The 20,097-nt window shown below is 38.6% G+C and overlaps 1 protein-coding gene and 2 non-coding genes across 3 annotated transcripts in view; 2 read left to right on the top strand and 1 right to left on the bottom strand.

Moving 5' to 3' along the window:
• The first annotated feature begins 8,573 nt into the window (after positions 1 to 8,573).
• Trnas-uga (transfer RNA serine (anticodon UGA)) lies at positions 8,574 to 8,655 on the top strand. Its single transcript has one exon. It is a non-coding gene; the product is annotated as a tRNA-Ser (tRNA).
• A 367-nt stretch (positions 8,656 to 9,022) lies between these two features.
• Trnay-gua (transfer RNA tyrosine (anticodon GUA)) lies at positions 9,023 to 9,110 on the bottom strand. Its single transcript is given in 2 exon segments — positions 9,023 to 9,058; positions 9,074 to 9,110. It is a non-coding gene; the product is annotated as a tRNA-Tyr (tRNA).
• A 1,914-nt stretch (positions 9,111 to 11,024) lies between these two features.
• LOC134654049 (inner centromere protein A) overlaps positions 11,025 to 20,097 on the top strand; it is a 77,783-nt gene continuing 68,710 nt past the window's right edge. The window contains exon 1 of the mRNA XM_063509445.1: positions 11,025 to 11,329. The gene's annotated coding sequence lies outside the window, so the exon portion shown is untranslated. The remainder of the gene's footprint in view (positions 11,330 to 20,097) is intronic.

Raw genomic sequence — 20,097 nt, 5'->3', positions numbered from 1 at the left:
CAATTAAGAAACGGGGAAACTGCAAAAAGCGTCCGCCTTTCTTACGCTCCGGGCCTTCGGCCCTACGCGTGCTCGGCCTTCGGCCCTACGCGTGCTCGGCCTTCGGCCTTCGCAATTAAGAAACTAGGGGAATTTACAGGAAGCACACACCTGCCTTACGCTTCGGAGCGTCGACCCTATGCGGAGTTCGGCCTTCGGCTTTCGTTTTTAAAATACTCGGGGAAGTTGCAGGAAGAGCCCATCTGTCTTAAGCTCCCAGTCTTTGCATCTCGTAAAATATTGTTTCACAAGAGTAGCACGTGTGCTCCGGAATTTGCAAAATTTGTCGGGAAAAATTAAAATCATCATCAAAGACCTGCCTTCTACAGTCATGGTAATAGTGTCGCATACCTGAGAGACTTTCTTCATGAGAAGAAGGTATCTCTTGTGAACGTCCTGACGCCGAGTACTCGCGGCTTTGCGTCAACCTCGTGTCACGTGCTGTGGGAGACTCTAGGTCCCGGACAAGTGATGCGTGTTCACGCATCTGAGTAAGTCTTGCCTCGTGTGCAGCATGAGACTCTATCTCCCTCATCATTGAAGCATACTCTCGCTTCTGTGCCAAACGCTTATCACGAGATTTGGGAGACTCATGCTCACGCATTAATGAAGCGTGTAGGCTCTTCTGAGTCAGCCTCTTAGAACGCGCAGACAAGGATTCCTCTTGTCGTCTTTGTGACATTTGTGAGCGATTTGTAGCTAATCTTGCTTCTGTTTGGTTGTCTATTCCACGCCTTACTAGGGAATACCTATTTTGGGCAGATTTTTTGGAAATACTCTGCTTTTGTTCGTTAGACAGTTAAGAATAATGTTTAGACATGTTTTCTTTCACGCTGTGTAGCCTATTTTTGCATGAACGCGGCGATTCATTCATACGCTTATCGATAGCTTTACGTGCCCTACTTGTTTTTTTCGAAAGAGCCATTTTCCATAGAAAACTGTTACATTCTATTCAAAGTCTCAAGTTAAATCTTATAATAAACAGCACAATATGTTTATTCAGAGTACCTGAGCATTTCTCAAATAATTTGTAAATTTCGATCACATCTTAAATTTCTATAAAAATTGGTATGCTGGTAAAGTACATGAAGCTGAACAATTTCCACCATATTTTCCAAAATGTCCAAGAATGTTTATATGAAACATTCCTTTTTTGTTACCAAATGTGTAAGGAAATCTGGTAACAAAAAAGGATGTTTCATACAAACTTTCTTTCAAAATCGTTCAAACCGTTCCTTTCGTATTTGACACTTTCGCAATTGAAAATAACGTAAGCGCCACGTATGACGTTGTCTGTATAGCTGCAAAGAGAAATGTCATTAGCGCGATGTAGAACATTTCGTATTTTCTCTACAACGATACAATTAAACATATAACTTATATATATTCGTATGATCGCCTTAAAAAATCCTTTCTTTTAATATCCCATTCAATAGATTTAGACAATTCATTTATCTTTGCGTTATACTTATATTTTGTAAAAGCTTGTCCTACCAAATGAATAGTTTAAACCATATTTTGTGTACAGTTTTAGAATCGTCTTTCAAAATCCTTTATTTTAATACCCAACTCGATAGGTTTATAAGGTTTATTTTTGTTTCGGTTGCACAATTTGCAGTGCATAATCCGCCATATTGGTTTTGTGATGACGTCACATAGCCTATGTTACTCGGGATGACATAAGGATTCCAATGATATCTCAAACACCTAAATCGGTTCAGGCACTTAGCTGTTATGGTGTAACAAAGAAACTTACATACCCACATACAAACATGAACCCTGAAAACAATACACTCTTTTTTTGGGGCAGTCGTGTAAAAAAGATTGTCCGCAAATTCTAAAACAACCAACTGAAGTGGTTCAAACAAATAGCTGTAATAGTTACATACTTAAAATCAATGTTATCACCAATGATTAGCTTATCGTGTTATGTTAACCCGTAAATGACTCACATTGAGATAGTGCATTGTTAATTAGGTTAACAAACAAACCGATTAACTTAATGCACTTGTTTATTCTCGAACCAATGCTTTTTATAGACGGTTATTTATAGATTGCATATTAATTATCTTGAATGACGTCTTTTCACAACATAAGCGAACAGCATTTATCCAATTTTACTTGATCCTGAATTACTTAATATTTTTATCTTCAATTAATATTTATTTGTGTAAAGCAGAGACACTAGAGACAGAGACATGAGAGACATATATCTGTTAAATGATACCGCAATCTTTGAAATAAAGGAAAAACGAAAAATTCAATACCTCGTGCAAGATTTGAACTCGTGTCTAAGTACGGGATACCAACTCTCCACTCTACCAACCGAAGCTACCAAGATGCGCTAATTTTTAGGGTTCCGTACCCAAAGGGTAAAAACGGGACCCTATTACTAAGACTCCGCTGTCCGTCCGTCCGTCTGTCACCAGGCTGTATCTCACGAACCGTGATAGCTAGACAGTTGAAATTTTCACAGATGATGTATTTCTGTCGCCGCTATAACAACAAATACTAAAAACAGAATAAAATAAAGATTTAAGTGGGGCTCCCATACAACAAACGTGATTTTTGACCGAAGTTAAGCAACGTCGGGCGGGGTCAGTACTTGGATAGGTGACCGTTTTTTTGCTTGTTTTGCTCTATTTTTTGTTGATGGTGCGGAACTCTCCGTGCGCGAGTCCGACTCGCACTTGGCCGGTTTCTTATTCTTTTCTTTATTTGTTACATTTCCTTTACATTTACGGTTTTCTCTCTAGGGTCATTCTCTGTGAGAATAAGTCTGTGGTTGCGTCTAATTTCCATGACTCGTTTCATACATTTTGTAAGAAAATACATGGGTCGCGGTCTAACCGCAGACATATTACTTGAGAATTACCCTCTAAAGAGTCTAAAGGCTTACCCATCTTAGCGTTTATTCTGTTGGTCGCATCCTCAGTTAGGTTAGGTACTACTTCGAGGCCCATATTTTGTACAAATGTTTATAAAAAACTGACATTCCTAAACATAGTAGGTATAAGCACCTACTACTACCAGCAAAGACAATAACAATTAACTGATTTGCTAGACCGAAGTGATCCCATAAGTGTTCCGCGAACAAAGTTTTTTACGGAACACTAAAATAAAAATACAGTCTCATCGTCAACCGTCCATCGGACACCGATGTGACGACAGGCGATTGTTTTCGGGAAGCGCGCGTGCGCATACGCGTTCACGTAGGCAGGAAGGAAAGTGGAAACCTGTCAATACGCACACAGCCATCTCCTTACAAAAGGTCGTAAGCGCCGGGCCATTCCTATAAACATGTCTTTTCTGTACACAGTGCCCAGTGTAGAAATGGCTAAACGCGTTGGAAACTCTTTTCCAGTTATGTCCTTTTCTGTACGCACTACGCTTAATAGATACAAGGTCGTAAGCGCCTAGTAATTCTTAAGAAGTTGGGTCGTTTTTCATAGAAAACAATGTGAAGCGTGTGCGAAACTGACGCCTCCGTAAAACGGAAACAATGATAATAAACTGCGTGTTGTTTAAGATCGCAACGCTGAAATTGATGACGCAATGCGAGTACCTACAGTCGGTTCGGGAAACTGGTGAGAGGCCTACATCTAAATTTCTAGGTTCTCGACGATGTGTGTCCAACCATGCTATGTTTTCACGGCACGCTGCCGTATTCGAACTTCAACATATTCACAAGAGACGACACGTACTAGATCCATTCCAGATACGTTATAGTTTAGATTTCTACTAGTTCTCTTTTGCAGCTCAATTCGGGCAACCAATGTCACTTTTACGTTAGATAGAGTTAGATATCTATTAGATGTGAATTGGATCTCTAAGTCATATCTTGTGGAAATCGTTCAAGAGTATCTCCAGAATCGTGCAAATGTCAAATTTGACAGGTTAGATCCTAAAAATATCTTTATCGTATATTGGTGATGTCTAAAAGATATCTTATAGATATCTATTTCAAAATCCGAATCGGGCCCACGGGCTGTCAAATATGGCGGTCTCATACCAGGTCTCTGCCAAGTCGATGCAAAGTTACCGTACCTTTTGGTGGTTCTTTGTATTGCCATTTACCATTAAGTGTAAGGCCTGAGTGAACGCTCGAGTTGGGCGTGCAGCGGGACGGGGCGTGCGCCGTGCATGTTAAACAAATGCAAACGTATAGGAGCGGCCTTAGTGCACGCTGCTCAAATCACTTGTGAGCCCGACGCCACACTGCACGCCCCGCCGAACGCTCCGCTTCGAGCGTCCACTCAGGCCTTACACTAAGAAATACTGTTAAATTTTAAAGACCAGCAGGCACGTGCTTCTATGACGTCATAATCCCGACAGGATCCGAAAAAAAATGGCGCCTAACCACTCACCTCATTCAACATTGCCACCGCTGCGATAACTTTAACAACTTATCGTTTATTGATTTATTATCCTTTGCAAACAAAAACCTACCTCAAAACGCATTTTATCACGACGCTAAAATACTTAAAGCTTTCAAACTATTTTAGAAATGTTTATTCGTTATCTATTCACTTTCGTTTTTAAAAGGTCTATGTTTATTGTCTGTGGGTTAGTAACTTTTTAAATTACCTTCACGCAGTAACTATAAAACGGTCGATGGTAAAAGTGGAGGATATAACCACCTCGTCTGTTAGTATGATCCTTAAATTTTTATACATACGATTTGTACAAAGTAAATGTGAGCACACAAGTGGTACAGTTTTATTTGTTAGCGATATTTTTGATAAAACTACATTCAAACAAATGACGGGAACAGAATTTGCCAGCAGTGTTGTAAACGGTAAAAGTTTGACCTGAGGTATCATCTTTTCAGGCGATCTGCAAATTAATGTTATGGTAAGTATAAATTAAACTTTCTTTATAACTAAAAGAAAGTTTAATTAAATTAAAAGAATATTTACTTAGACTACCTTGGGAACGCATAGACTTTCATTATAAACGAATATGCGTGGAAATGAGGTAACACGAAAAAGGTAAGTAGGTATTTTCATACACGTATCAGGTATAATTTTTTTTAATTTTTTATACACGTATGAACTAAAAATGGCAGCACTTTAGCCACCGCCTGTACGCTGAACTGTTTACGTTTCGTAAGCGACTCTAATGCACCTTTTACGACCTAACCTTACCCACTTTTGTTTTAACGTCCGTCCGTCTGTCCTTTACTGAGTCGTATCTACTAAAGTTTATGTTGTACACTTTTATTACTCACATCGGAGACCAGTGAATTAAAGACAGGTGGTCTCCATACGTATGAAGTAAACGAGAATGATATAAACCAGGAAATGTTCTACAAATGTGTACATTAAACAGGGCGCATATAAACAGTATTGATACAATTAAATGTACTTATTTTAATTACAGGAAATTAATATGAGAAATAAAGACAGCGCTTAGCTATAGTTCGTTTTTTTTTAGCAGTAGAAATAAGTTAAACAATCTTTACGTGTCTTTTTATTGAAAAACATTTTTGAAAAATAAGTCACGGCAAATATGTAACAATTATGAATCATATACGATTATTTAGGTACTTACTTACTTTATTTCGCTTTCATAAATAATAGTTACTGATTTTAAAAAAGCATTTTTCAATTAAAAGACACGTCAAGATCGCGTAGTCTTTTTCTAATGCTAAAAACGAACAATAATATGTGCTGCAAGCTGCAAGACTGCTTCTGCTAAGTGTCTACACTACAACACTGGTTTTCAGTTTCTGTATACATACTTATTAGTGTATAGATGGATAAAGAAACGCAACTTTACATGGATATTGACAGTCTTTATTACGATTTGTCTCTACTAACGCCTAGCAATGTTACAGCAGTAAAAGCTAAAGTCATGAGAAACGTTTTAAACTATTGGCTGTTGTTTGTGTTGGTAATGGCGAACACGTCTTAGGCTTAATATTATGACAGATTTATTCCTACAAGTTAGAACATTGCTTGTAGAAAGTGTTTAAGTTATCTGTTAAGTTAACCAGTGAAAGGATGCTTAAATTTAGTGTTAAGTAACACTAAATTAATAACAAACAAAGACCCATTGTTAGGCAATGAAACAAGAATAATATTCTAGTAAAATTAATAAATTAATACTTTAGTGACTGGTCAATACTTAAAATTGTGGTTAGGTAAGTACCTAAATGTTTAGATTTTATAATTTGCTACTGATTTTGTCAAATACATACTAGTAAAAATGTTTGTTGCAACAAACTATTTTTTCTTTGACGTTAAAGTTGTGAGTCATATAACGAACAAAAACTGCCCTTATTTTACGTATAATCTAAATAATATCATACCGATGGAAAACACGAATAAGTGACCATTATCTGTGAAAAATCTCGCCTTCCGCGCAGCACAAAAACTTAAGTGTTTGTTTACAATGTTTACCACGGAAAAAAACAGTGAATAGACAGTTTTCTTGTAGTTTAGTTTTGCAGTGTTTTGTGCTCTTTCATACAATTGAACTGATACCGTGAAGGTCGGGCTGGGTTTCCTGCCTGTGAAAAACTGCTAATTTAATTAGTATTAACTTTGTCCCTTAAAAATGTACCTACTTAATCGTTCTTCCAAAATTTTCATCAGCTAATATGTAATAGGGTGTCTGAGTGAACAAGATCCAAGGTAATATTCTAGAGAATCTGGCTAGAGTAATACAGGGTGGCCCAAAAATACGTATACCTACCTAACAAAAGATTTTAAACGCTTGTCCAGCAGAGGCTGTTACGTATAGGTAATTATAATTGATAATAGGGCAGGGTAAACCAAGATGCAGTAGATGCATGATGTAGAAGAGTAAGATGTGGGTAAGATCGTGCAAAAGCATCGGAAATAAAATTAACTAATCGCCACAGATGTCCTGAATCAGCTAATAAACAAGTCAAACCTTTAACTATAATTAACGACAAGTAATTATGGCAAGTAGCAGTCACTTTCCGCTGGCCATATTAGTCTCGTTTCCTCGAATAGAAAACGAGATGTATCTACGGCGGTGAAATACGGATCGGGTTTCTCTTGTCGCGTGACAATGTTGAACATCGGAAAAGTTTCAAGTAGAATCGAAACTCTAGGTAGTCTTTTTCAACCCTTAGGCAATATTTCGCTAGGTAATTTTTTTTGTAGAACATAATTTAATTATTTGTTACGTATGTAGAGACTGTGTGGAAACAGGAGAGTCGTAGAATGTAAGGAAGCCCATACATTTCATAACTTATATCATACATACATATTTCTAAAGAGATAAAAGATACGCACAGACTCTACACGTGAACTCCAACATCGCGAGAAAATATTGTCAGTTTCACACATTTCGCCAACTGGCTCTTGAAGTTGCTTATGGAGAACTTCACTAATCTAAACATCAAATATCTATTAAAATAATATGACGTTTGTTATGGCACTTCCACATTGTCATAATGTCACGTCAAAGTTGGTGCTGAGTTATAGGTAAGTATACCCTGAGATTTTTATCGTGTACCAAAAAAAAAGAAATTAAAGGGGGAATCGAACAAAATAACAATATTTTTAGTCATCAATAGGGATTCAACGAGGAAAAATCAAATCATTATCTAGCAGGATCTGACATTGTTCCGTGGTGGGCAAAATTCAATTTTGCTGACTGGTAACTAACTACACTCCCGTCTCGATTCTTGCATTGTGAGTTTGGTTGCACTTAGCCTATTAGTGTGTTCATTGATGCAATGCAAACGGCAACTTCGCCTTTGAGAATCACACCCTCTCTTACCGGCACTTACACGGGTTATAGGCTTATAAATACCGGAAACGTACTTCCTACAAAAGAAAGACCCTTCCAAACGCAGAAAGTTAAAGCTTTAAAACAGAGCAAGTATTATATTTAATTAGTTAATTCTACTTGATTTAAAAATCGGTTGTGCAAATTTTACTTTCTTTAATTTTTATTAACTTATCCATATTATTATTACTTATAGTTTCAACATTTAACTTTAATTATAATTTAGTTCGCACCTCGATGTGGATTGGTTTTATTATACGTGTATTTTAAGCAAAAGGCTTGACAATTTTTGTACCGATATATGTATCCATGAATTCCTAATTATACTTTACGTTGTCTCATTTGAAGTTGCCAGCGCCACCTAGTAGCGAGTAGCCAAACTAGGGCCATGCTCGTTACAGCGCCACCTAGTATCGACTTGCCAAACGCTCGCAAGTACACTCTTTTCAATCTTAGATATTTTTGTTAAAAATAAACATATGTGCAGTTGTTTTGAAAACTGTCAGATGTTTCAGACGTTTCAATTCGGAGCAGTTTGGTATCAGAATACTTATACCGAACCTTTCAATGATTTACAATAAAAGCGCATGACGTTCGCTTTATTACCGTGTACTGGTATTTTGGGATACTTATCAGCGTATTAATAATTTTACTGTTTACAAAGATTTGTTGATGTACAGTCATTTGTTGTAGTGTTGTAAACACCATCAACACCATAAAATAATGTTTATTGAAAGCGGTGAGATATTTCAGCCACCTTCTTATCAGCTGCGGTGTCCGAGTGGTTAAGGAGATGGACTTGAAATCCATTGGGTTCTACCCGCACAGGTTCGAATCCTGTCCGCAGCGTTCTTTTTGTTTTTTTTATTTATTTTCGTGATAAATATTACAAAAGATCAATAAAAAATAATCGTAGCGATGTTTGCGCAGGGAACTTTATCAGTCCTTACCGGTCAGACAAGAAAATACTCTCGATTTTTTTTAAATATATTTTAGTTTTTTTTCATTTTTGACTATGTGTTTGTGGATGACATTTAATTTAATGCTGGAATTTATTAAACAAACATGTGGTGAATGCGTTTCAATAATATACACAGTATATAATAGTTCTTAATAACCTTAATGTATTAATTACTATGAGGCTTACTATATTTATTAAAAAAAAAATACTTTAGTAAGGTAAAAAATAATATGAAAAAAAAAAAAACAAAAAGACTCCTTCGAACCGGATTTGAACCAGTGACCTATGGATGACAGTGATATACCTCTACAGTCCACCGCTCTACCAACTGAGCTATCGAAGGTTGATATCCTAGATCGAAATTATGGTACACTCTCCATATTCTTACACAACTAATGAAATTGTACAAGATAGTAGAATGCTAATTTGCTGAATTAACCATTGACTATTGCACAACTCACAGAGATGTTTTCGTTTTTAAAATATCAGTATGTTAGGTATTTAGTGTTTGGACTGTGAAGTATTTTTTTTCTCGATCAATTCTGTGTGTATTTATCAAATGGTTGACTGGGAGAAAATGCCTCAAGGCGTTAAGTCCGCCATTTGTACTATTTTTGTGTAAATTTGTAAAATACAGTTTAGCTAAATAAAAATAAATAGCGACAGAATGTTAATAATGGCACAGAATAAATAATAGTACTAAGTACAGAAGACTCACTCTCTAACAAAACGCATCTGTTACGATCAGCACAGATATGGCCGCTAGGTGGCGACAGCGCCACGCGCGGCTTATGGCTTTACCCAAATATGGGAATGCTGAATGGACACTTGCTATTCCGGCGTTACAAAAACCTACTTAATCGCCGCCGTCAGGCGTGGCTCACTCCGCGATTTCGTCGCTTTGCTAGAGGTAGCTAAAAGTACATCCGTTCCACACCAATTTTGGTGGCTATAATGCTATAGCCATAAGCCGCGCGTGGCGCTGTCGCCACCTAGCGGCCATATCTGTCCTGATCGTGACAGACGCGTTTTGTTAGAGAGTGAGTCTTCTATACTTAGTACTATTATTTATTCTGTGCCGCCGTACAATCGAATAAACCTTCTTATTTATAAATGAGGAAGAAATCACATGAAAGTTGGCATGAACATTCAAGTACTTCTAGGTCTGATACTGGTATTGTTTAGTCGCCATCAGATATATCGGAGCGGCCAAGGTGCTCAAAAACATCTGAACACGCACTCTAACGCCTTGACAATAGAGGCGTGTTCAGATATTTGTGAGCTCATTGGCCGCTCCGATATATCTGATGGCGACTGTACAAAGGAAATAGACTATAGAACGAGTAAAAGTGTTACATCCAAAACTTATATTATTAAACATTAATTCTGTGTTTTGGTTTCTAAATTCCAATATAGTTCTGTATCGAACTAATACAAACAAAAACTAACCAATTCCAAACCTAAGCACACTATTCTATTTCGAACGATGCCACAACGTTAGGTTCTTTATTAGACACGGTTCAAGAGCGCTGACCGATCGTATGCAAACAATGGAACGGAAATAGGCACCTTAAAATACCTTATCGTATCTGTGATTCCGAGATTCATACAAATCGAAACCGTAGTTCGACGGTACTTTTAGATATAGCAATTTTCGACTATTTTATTATTTGTCTGTTATTTAGGGCTACGAAATGGTAAAATACTGCATTGCAATTATTGCAAATGATGACACGAATACCTCTTGTGAATTTAAAAATGATATTCGCTTTTCTGCGCCCTCTGGCTCGTAGAACCATCTAAGAATGTGAAATATGGACGGAGTTTTAGATTTAACTGTAACAACCTCCTGCTTAATTTTGCTCATAAATAATATATGAGCAAAATTAAAATTAGCATCATTGTACATACTAAAATTACAGGCGCTATTTTCATCCCGTATAAGGTATTCGAGGGACGGGTAAAGAAAATACGTAAACATAGCCTTTGTAGATTTCACAATTGGTTTCCAGATGAGCGCGCGTTCATCTTCTTCAGCACATTGACGTCATCAGAACACAGCCGCTGGAGCCACTATTGTCAAACACATACAGCGTGTGCAGTGCGGCACACGCAACGCTCCACCAAAAACAATGCAACTAACTACCCTCTCCACGCCAAAATAGTCTCAAATACCTCTTAATAAGGCGTACTATCCTGGAGGGATACTACAGGGGTTGGTCCGTTCGGGAATCAAGTGTTTTTAGCCCAACCGATCCTGTTTTGAAGTACGCCTGCGCGAAATACACTCGACGCTCGGAAAGCGCTTTCAGTCAAAGTACGGCGGCGCGCCGGCTCGCGCGCTCGCTGCCTTGAGCCGAGCCTGGTACGAAGGTGTTCAATGAAAACCGGTTTTCATCACTAAAACGTGGCTCCTTAGAGCTTTATTGGCACCCATGCGTGTGTAAAACATGTCAATTCACCGCGCCGCAGATGGACGGTAGGCGAAACCTGCGGCAGTGTCTTCCGTTATACTTGTGAATGTGATTGACTGCTTTAAGAGTGTGCAGATATTTTGATGAGGTGAGTTCTAAGGTCGAAGGTTACCTTAATGTTCGTGTATGCGAACGGTCATGTGGCAAATTACAGAGTTCGCGTGACATTCAGCCTCGGAATCATTCAGCGATTTACATTTAGCCCCGGCGGGTTGCCCCCGTAATCACTGGCCCTGCACAAGGCTACAGTTTAAATTGGAATAAACAAAGGAATGCCAACACTTTTTAATTGCATGCATTTTTTATTTATGGCTACATGCATGTTGCATTATCATTTTACCTGATTGGAAAAGGGTAAACACGTGATTATTAAATAAGTACCTACTTACTCTATTGGCATAAGGATACCGATTGGGTCAAAAAAGTTCGTTTCGCATTTTCATAATATTAGTAGGGTTAAGAAATAGTAGGTTCAAACATGCCTATAGATAAGGGATTTACTTTATGATGTTCACAGGAAAGACGCATAACCTTTACTCATACTAAAAAAGGATTGACCCAACACTGGTTTAACCTACCAAAAAATCGCCTACTAACCTTGTTCCAATAAGATTACATAACTAAACTCCAGCTATTCCGTGGGTTAACCCACGAAGGTGGACATATTGATTCCGTGGACGTTTTGACCCTTGGACATTTTGGCACTTGGATATAGGTATTTACTAATTAGACTTGTTGACTCCTTGGACACATTGACTCTTTGGACATTTTGACATTTGGACATATTGACTCTTTGGACATTTTGACACTTGAGCATATTGACTCTTTGGACGTTTTAACTCCTTGGGTTTATTGACTCCTTGGACGTTTTGACCCTTGGACATATTGACTCCTTGGACGTTTTGACCCTTGGACATATTGACTCCTTGGACGTTTTGACCCTTGGACATATTGACTCCTTGGACGTTTTGACCCTTGGACATATTGACTCCTTGGACGTTTTGACCCTTGGACATATTGACTCCTTGGACGTTTTGACCTTTGGATATAGTGCCCTGGAAGGACTTTATCAGTTAAGTAATTAATAAATTATTTATTAATTACTTAAGTAAATAAGAACTGTAAAAGTACTGACATGTATGTGGGTTAGTAGCACATTGGTATTTTCATAATGTAATATTAAGAGACGATACTTATAAACACATTCATGTCAAAAAGCCCTAAAGTCGAACCAACCTAACTCTACATGGCATTTGCAATGACAAAGTGCGGCCATGTCAAACTTCTATGAATATATGGAATTTATAATAACGTTCCCACACTCGGTTGTCTACAAGTCGGTGCAAAGTTAGATTAGATGAACTCTAACACTACTTTATATTCACGAAAAAATAAGTAGGTACATTTACAGACGTTTCATGTTTTAGAGCAAAAATATGAGAATAAGGGCTCATTTAGACGGCGCGCGAACTCGTATTACGATTTTAGTTACATTGCGGACCATTGAGGTTACATCAATTCAGCCGACCGATCAAATGACGCAATGTAGTGTAACTCGCATGCGAGTTCTCGCACCGTCTAAATGAGCCCTAACCTCTAGCCGCCCAGAGACCTATAAAAAGGTCTCCTGTTCCATTCTAATTTGAACTTTGTGTTGACAAAATAAAATTTCATTTTGCTTGGCAAGGTTTGACGGTAGGCATAATGGTAGTAAAATTTCGCCCTCCCCGTCCACTCGGACCGGATGTAAATTGCTCCTCATCACGCTACTCTGTAGGCTAGACGGGCAAATTACTTTGAAAGGTTTACGATACTGCGATCAAAAGCTTGACAGTGCATTTCCATAATACACATTAGGGGGTTCAAAGGATTTTATGAGTAAAAAAGTACAAGGTCGTCTCGGGAAGAAATATATAGACTTTGATAGAACGGAATATCAACATTTTTCTTCATTGTCTTGTGACACAATACATGTGAATGCCGGTTGTCTATTCGTAGTCGCTTTCCTCTACAAAGCAGAAAAACGCGTAGCGCTACGAAAGCTTTAGCAGTGAATCAGGCGTATTCTGATTTTAATGACAGGTTATGAATTATTAGTTATGGATCTGATCTTTCAGTGTCAAAAGTGACGTTTTTGGTCCTACGGTCCTACCTACGGTAATGATTCTACGGAGGGTTTTCTTTTCACTACAAAGAGAGAAGTATCTGCTACGGGCTACGGCGGCGTAGCGCTATGAGAAAAGCTAGTTTAGCAGATGAGATACATGCATGTAGAAAAGATGATACCATACGTAGGCAGTATACGATAGGTACACTGATTTCTAATTTTCGGAGACTATAGAAATTCTTTACTTACAGGATATACTATCATAATCATAATCATTTTATTCATAAAACCAGTTTACATGTCACCTAAAATATACCTAATAATTTATCATAATTTTCGGTCTCTTATCGCTCTTCTTTCATTCTTCTAGTGCACCACTTATCCCCAGTCTTGAGCTTGATGTAATCTTACCTAGAAGGCCCACGATCTCCCGAATGTCGCCAATACGTTACGTACCCAATCTGTAATATGACGGCGATGACATAATGCATTTTCCATCGTATTATGCTCTTTCTGAAGTTAGCGTTATATGGAAGCGAGACGTGGACATTAACCCAGCGTGATAGAGACAGATTGAGCTCTTTTGAAATCTGGACATGGAGAAGAATGGAAGGTATAAGCTGGAAAGGAAAACAAATAGGTACGGAAGTATTAAATTTGGTAGGTGAGAAGAGATCTCTGCTGAGAACAATTGAAAACAGAAGGGGAACATGTTGGAGAACCTGATACGGCACGATACTTACATCAAGTGTATAATTGAAGAAAGAATAGAAAAAAAGAGAGGCAGAGGAAGACCGAGACGTGCGTTTTTGAACCAGGCCAAAGAGAAAATCAACAGTGACGTATCAGGAGCTCAAAACAGTGGCAGAGAGAAGAACGGAATGGCGGTTACTCCACCGACAAGAGCCAGGCTTTTAAGAATTATGATGATATGTACGATCCATCATAGTTTTGTCAAATACTTAGATTTTCGTGAGGAAACCGGACTAATCCTGTATATAATAAGGCCTAGTTTGCCCTCTGGGTTGGAAGGTCAGATGGCAGTCGCTTTCGTAAAAACTAGTGCCTACGCCAATTCTTGGGATTAGTTGTCAAGCGGACCTCAGGCTCCCAGGAGCCGTGGCTAAAATGCCGGGACAACGCGAGGAAGATGATGATGACTTAGATTTTACTGACAAACACACTTTTTCCTGTATTTCTTCTCTAACTAACACAATCTATATTCCATCGCATTTGCATCGAGTCATTAAATTACCATATACATAATTGCACTTAACTCTCTTTCCGGTCATATTTATTCAGAGGGGTTTTTCTTTGTCCATTCCTTTGTTGTTGTCAAAACACGTAAAGCTGTTGATACCTACAACAAGGATTGTTCATTACATAAATCATAATAGTTACAGGGTTCGGTTACCCATGGAACATGCTGAATAACAGTTATTATATAGCCATTAGCACATCGCACCTGAAAGTCAACACCCACGTAGAAAGCTTTTATAAGCTTGCTGTCGGTCTTGATATAATACTCATATAGGTTCTGAGAAATCGTATGAACAACATTTTGCAAACAAAGGTCGAGTAGTTGAATCATAAGGTAAAGGTTAGACATAATACGTACGAGTAGTAACTTTGCTTTACAAAGGGGCAAAGCTTTTTGCAACAGTGCAAATTGATACTCAGCAAAGCGAAAGATTCCAAAGTTGAAAAAAGAGCGTAGCGAGTGGTTAAACAAACTTTGCTATGGATTGAAACACAAAATGAAATCCAACTGAACGCTATTAAATATTAAATCATTCAAAATCATCATTTAGTTCTACGCAGTCAATTAATAATACCAGCCAAGATGAGGAAACGACTCAAAATCTGCATTAAGTACATTACTTTGCCACTTTTGTGGAAAAACTGCAACGTTCTCATTCGTTTTTAGGGTTCCGTACCCAAAGGGTAAAAACGGGACCCTATTACTAAGACTCCGCTGTCCGTCCGTCCGTCCGTCCGTCTGTCACCAGGCTGTATCTCACGAACCATGTATTTCTGTTGCCGCAATAACAACACTAAAAACAGAATAAAATAAAGATTTAAGTGGGGCTCCCATACAACAAACGTGATTTTTGACCGAAGTTAAACTTGTTTTTTTTTTTGCTTGTTTTGCTCTATTTTTGTTGATGGTGCGGAACCCTCCGTGCGCGAGTCCGACTCGCACTTGGCCGGTTTTTTGAAGATTTTACGAGCTAAAATGTGACGTTCCACGGCAAAAGGTACCTTATGGCACTTGGCGCTTACGTCGCATAGCGCCGCAATAATAATAGCGCGCGGCGGCGGAGCGGCGTTAATAATAGCGTAAGCGCCAACGGCCATTAGGTACCTTTACCCGTGGGACGTCACAAATATTATCTTGATGAAACTGTCGAGTAGAATCTCGGTACAAGTAAGTAGGCAATACATTATAAGAAAGCCGTTAGAAATCGGATTCAACAAAAGTCAGACAACAAATCCGTGATAAGATCTAATGCGATTTTATGTGATTCATTGATCTAATAGGCTTGTATATTGGTAATACTTACTTACTTTTTCGCGATGATTAAATACTGCGATGAATAAACTGATAAATTAAATTAAATAGGTAGGTCGGGAAAACATTTTCTCGGTACATAGACCAAGAAAGATGTATCTAAGTAAGCTGTATTTGGGTTAATTCCGAAAAGTTCAAAATGTCGGGTAATTCCAAAAATAGACTGTAATATGATGGACTATGGGTGCTTTTCGGAATTAGCTAACATTTAAATCCAAGTCACATAATAGGTACATGTACAGACAAGTACGGGCGAAATACACGATGACTACCTAAATGACGTCATTCAGATATCATTTTGATGTCAGTGTATGTTCGAATTGACCTGTAATTTTCTTTGTTTGAGCAAAAAAGCTTAATGGCGTTATTCAGGTTATTCATAAACCCGTTACAAGCCTGAATTAGCTATGAATCGTTTGTCTTTATCTGTCATTTTGACTTATATATTTGTAAGAAAGGGATAAAACTAAATCAGGCGGCCTAGCCAAGGTGACAATCGCTTGCTCGCTCTAGTCTGTTAAGTTTTACGAATAAGGGGGTACCTATCTACGTATATAAATAAATATCGTCCCAGTTACCTTGCACTTCGCAGTCACGAAGCGGACCAAGGGCTTATCCTTAATCGCCAGTAATTAACCTTCACAAAGGCGTCCGTGGGATTAACGGTAATTCTGTAAACCCGGGGACGTAGGTAGGTAGCTAGGTACCTATCATTGTTAAGCACGTTTCACGGATATTCGCGGTGACGTCTCTTTCTTTAGAGGGATTAGCTATAGCTAGGGTTTGCAATCCGGATCCGAAATGTATGAAATTATCCGGATCTGGATCCGGATCCGCGGATATTCCCATACATTTCGGATCCGTCGTGCAAACCCTAGCTATAGCTATACCACAGCTATACGTTATACATGAGTACGGGTTTTTTTAGCCTTGGCCAAATTTTGCGAGATGAATAGGTATAGGTCACGAAATTTTTTATTCACGATATTATAAATAACAATATCATACAATCCGCACTTAAACTGTTTAGAGCTTTAGACGACAACGGTTTCACTCACTTAGATTTTTAGTCGCTATTGCAAGTGCAGAAGCCGCGAGCACTCGAGCCTGAGGAAAGACCCCCGAAGGGCCCGAAACATTTCGCCAATAGCGACTAAAAATCTAAGTGAAACCGTCGTCGTTTAAACAGTACAGTCGCCATCAGATATATCGGAGCGGCCAAGGTGTTCACAATATCTGAACACGCAGGCTAACGGCTTGACAATAGAGGCGTGTTCAGATATTTGTGAGCGCCTTGACCGCTCCGATATATTTGATGGCGACTGTACTTATAGTTTTTTATCTACATGCCACTATGTTGTTACAAGGTCCTTGCAGAAATAGACTGCTTTAAAATAACAGTAAATTTCTATCCCGTTGGTGAGCTGCTTGATGTAAATGAATCCCACAGGCCACCTGTACAAACAGAAAGCCGCTTATTCGGATCCACCTGAAAGGTCAGGAGTAGAGACAGGTAAATAATAAAGACATCTAGTCTAATTCGAGATTCCGAGATTCAGAGTTAACTGTTAACTGCGAACAGTGCGAACTAAGTGCCTAATGAGAACGCAAGCTAATGGAGCCTACAGATTACCAGTTATCAGCCTGTCAGTTAAAGGCAAAAGGTGACAGTTCCGAATAACTGACAGGCTGATATCGTTCGGCGAGCTGGTAATCAATCTGTATGTAATTGTTAATCTTGACAAACAAGAACCGACTAGAGCTTTTTCTGAATGCCACATGAGCTCTTTAAAAACCTGTACACTCCCTTATTAGGATGAGATGAGAAGGATGATGGAGACATTATAATATCTCTCGTGATATTGACAGTCTTTCCTATTTACCTTTCTCTCGGCATCGACTAAAAGGATTTGCAAAAGGGCATGATGAATGACACGACTGACACCAGTGGCAGTGCGCCCTTTGTCTGTTGTGGTACCATCGCCCACACGTTAACTGACAATTCGTAAACCTTATTACAAAGGGCATAAGGTCCATCGATAGACTGTTAAGAGTGTACTTGTGGTCGATGACGAGCAGAGCTGCGGATTAGTGTCAGTTGGAATTGGATGAGTTATGTTAATTTCCCTTTGTACATTATTCTGATGTAATCGCTTGTTGCAGTTGGTTTGAGTTTGTTTTTGTTTATTAAATTACATTTACCAATCAATTAAATGTACTTTTATCTATCCGTGACGTAAAAAGCTAGATTAGCATGGCGACAGGTCACGGGAATTATCTCCGATACCCAAATGGCGGATATCACTTCGATTAACAAGAAGTGATGCAAATTATGAGATGACGGGCGACAGAGAGAACATAAAGACGTGCTGATTGAAAGATAAAGACATGCTGCGTCGAACCTTGTATGCTACATTTGTAATATTTACTTACTTACGTAAAAGTAGGGACAAAGTTATTTGTTAGAATGAGATAACGATATTTATCTTTCAATCTGTAGTATAGCTGTGTCCCTACTTACGTTACAAGTGTATCTTGGGCCTAAGGGCAAGTGAAGTGAGTGATGGTGAGGGTATTACTAAATCTTTACAAATAAATGCACAGTACAGTACAGAAATGATCGCATTGATCAGCACAAACTGCAGTTGTTGACAATGAACTCTGCGCCAAATTGGGATAATTTATAGCTGCCCACAGTACCGTAGCTAAAACGTAGTATGTGACAAGTGTACATTGGCAGATACGACTGTTTACAAATGAGAAACTGCTATCGTGCCCACCAGCAAGTGAGTTTGATTTGCTAGGCCGCGTGTGTTGTTGGACAAGGCAATATATTACATTTTCACAATAGATAGGCTAGACAATAGGGACAATTAATACCTAATGCTTATTAACTCACTAAACTAGAGACCCTAAATAGTCAAGGTAGGTACCTAGTCGACATATACATAGCTCAAAAAGTTACGATCCGAGTGAAGTGTAGCAAGAGTTAGAGGCTTAACGGACGAACTATAGAATGACGCCATACTTGATTTTAGAAGAAACATCCACGTTAGTCCGACTATTATTAGCCATGCATGTCCAAATTTATAAAAAAGACATATTATTAGGTATTGATACCAAATCCAATCTAGATTTCTATAACTTCAAGCGCGTTTTGTTCCAACTTTCCATGTAGGTACAACCAGGCGTGTCTCACTCCGCGATTTCGTCGCTTTGCTCACTTACTTTACCTACTCTTTGGCTTTGCTACAGGTAGGTAGCTAAAAGTACATCCGTTCGGCCCCAATTATGGGGAAAGCCATAAGCCGCGCGTGGCGCTGTCGCCACCTAGCGGCCATATCTGTGCTGATCGTAACAGACGCGTTTTGTTAGAGAGTGAGTCTTCTGTATTTAGTACTATTATTTATTCTGTGGTACTATATAAAGTACCTAGTACTAAGACTATTATTTATTCTGTGGTACAACTGAAAAGTTAGTTGGATCATGACATCCATGCCAACGAGTTCCCGTTTCAATCAACAGAATCGAGTCAACAATCAGACTCGTCTGACTACAGACAGAGACTAGTAAAAGACAAAGACTGGAGAGACAATAAGGTAGCACGGCTCAACTTTTGTAGGACTGTCACAACTGTCACAAGCGAGGTGTTAGTCATCTCATGTCTAATCCCCGCCAACATCGTTGAGATTCTAAAATGCCTCTATTTTCTAAAATGCTTGCACTTGGCGTATCTCCATTTATTTTAACACTCTCAGATTGTTCTATTGATGGACTTACGATGTGAAGACTACTTACTACTTTGACACCGTTTATACGTCTCGCCTAATGATTAAGCTAGCCTATGAACTCAACTTAATTTTATAGTTTATAGTTAGCTAGGTAGTAAATAATTATGTACCTATAAAGGTAGGTAATATAACACGAAATTTGGTAGTAAATAAATGATTTTTTTACTAACTTTTGGAGTGTTACCCACTTGATATTGCCAGTCCTTATAATTCAATTGTCTCCACCACAACTAATTACATCAACTGTTCCATTCAGTAGTTTCCACTTTGCCAACTAAAACGTTATTTCGTGAACCCATTCAAGTCAACTTTACTTAGGCCTACCATACAAACGAGGTTACAAATCGCGCACGCGATTGTGCCCCGTAAACATAATTAGGTTGGAC

The sequence above is a fragment of the Cydia amplana genome, chromosome 14 (genome assembly GCF_948474715.1).
Source record: "Cydia amplana chromosome 14, ilCydAmpl1.1, whole genome shotgun sequence".
NCBI classification, from domain to species: Eukaryota; Metazoa; Arthropoda; class Insecta; order Lepidoptera; family Tortricidae; genus Cydia; species Cydia amplana.
Note: the sequence above shows the minus strand (reverse complement) of the source record. Positions and strands in the feature narration are given on the sequence as shown.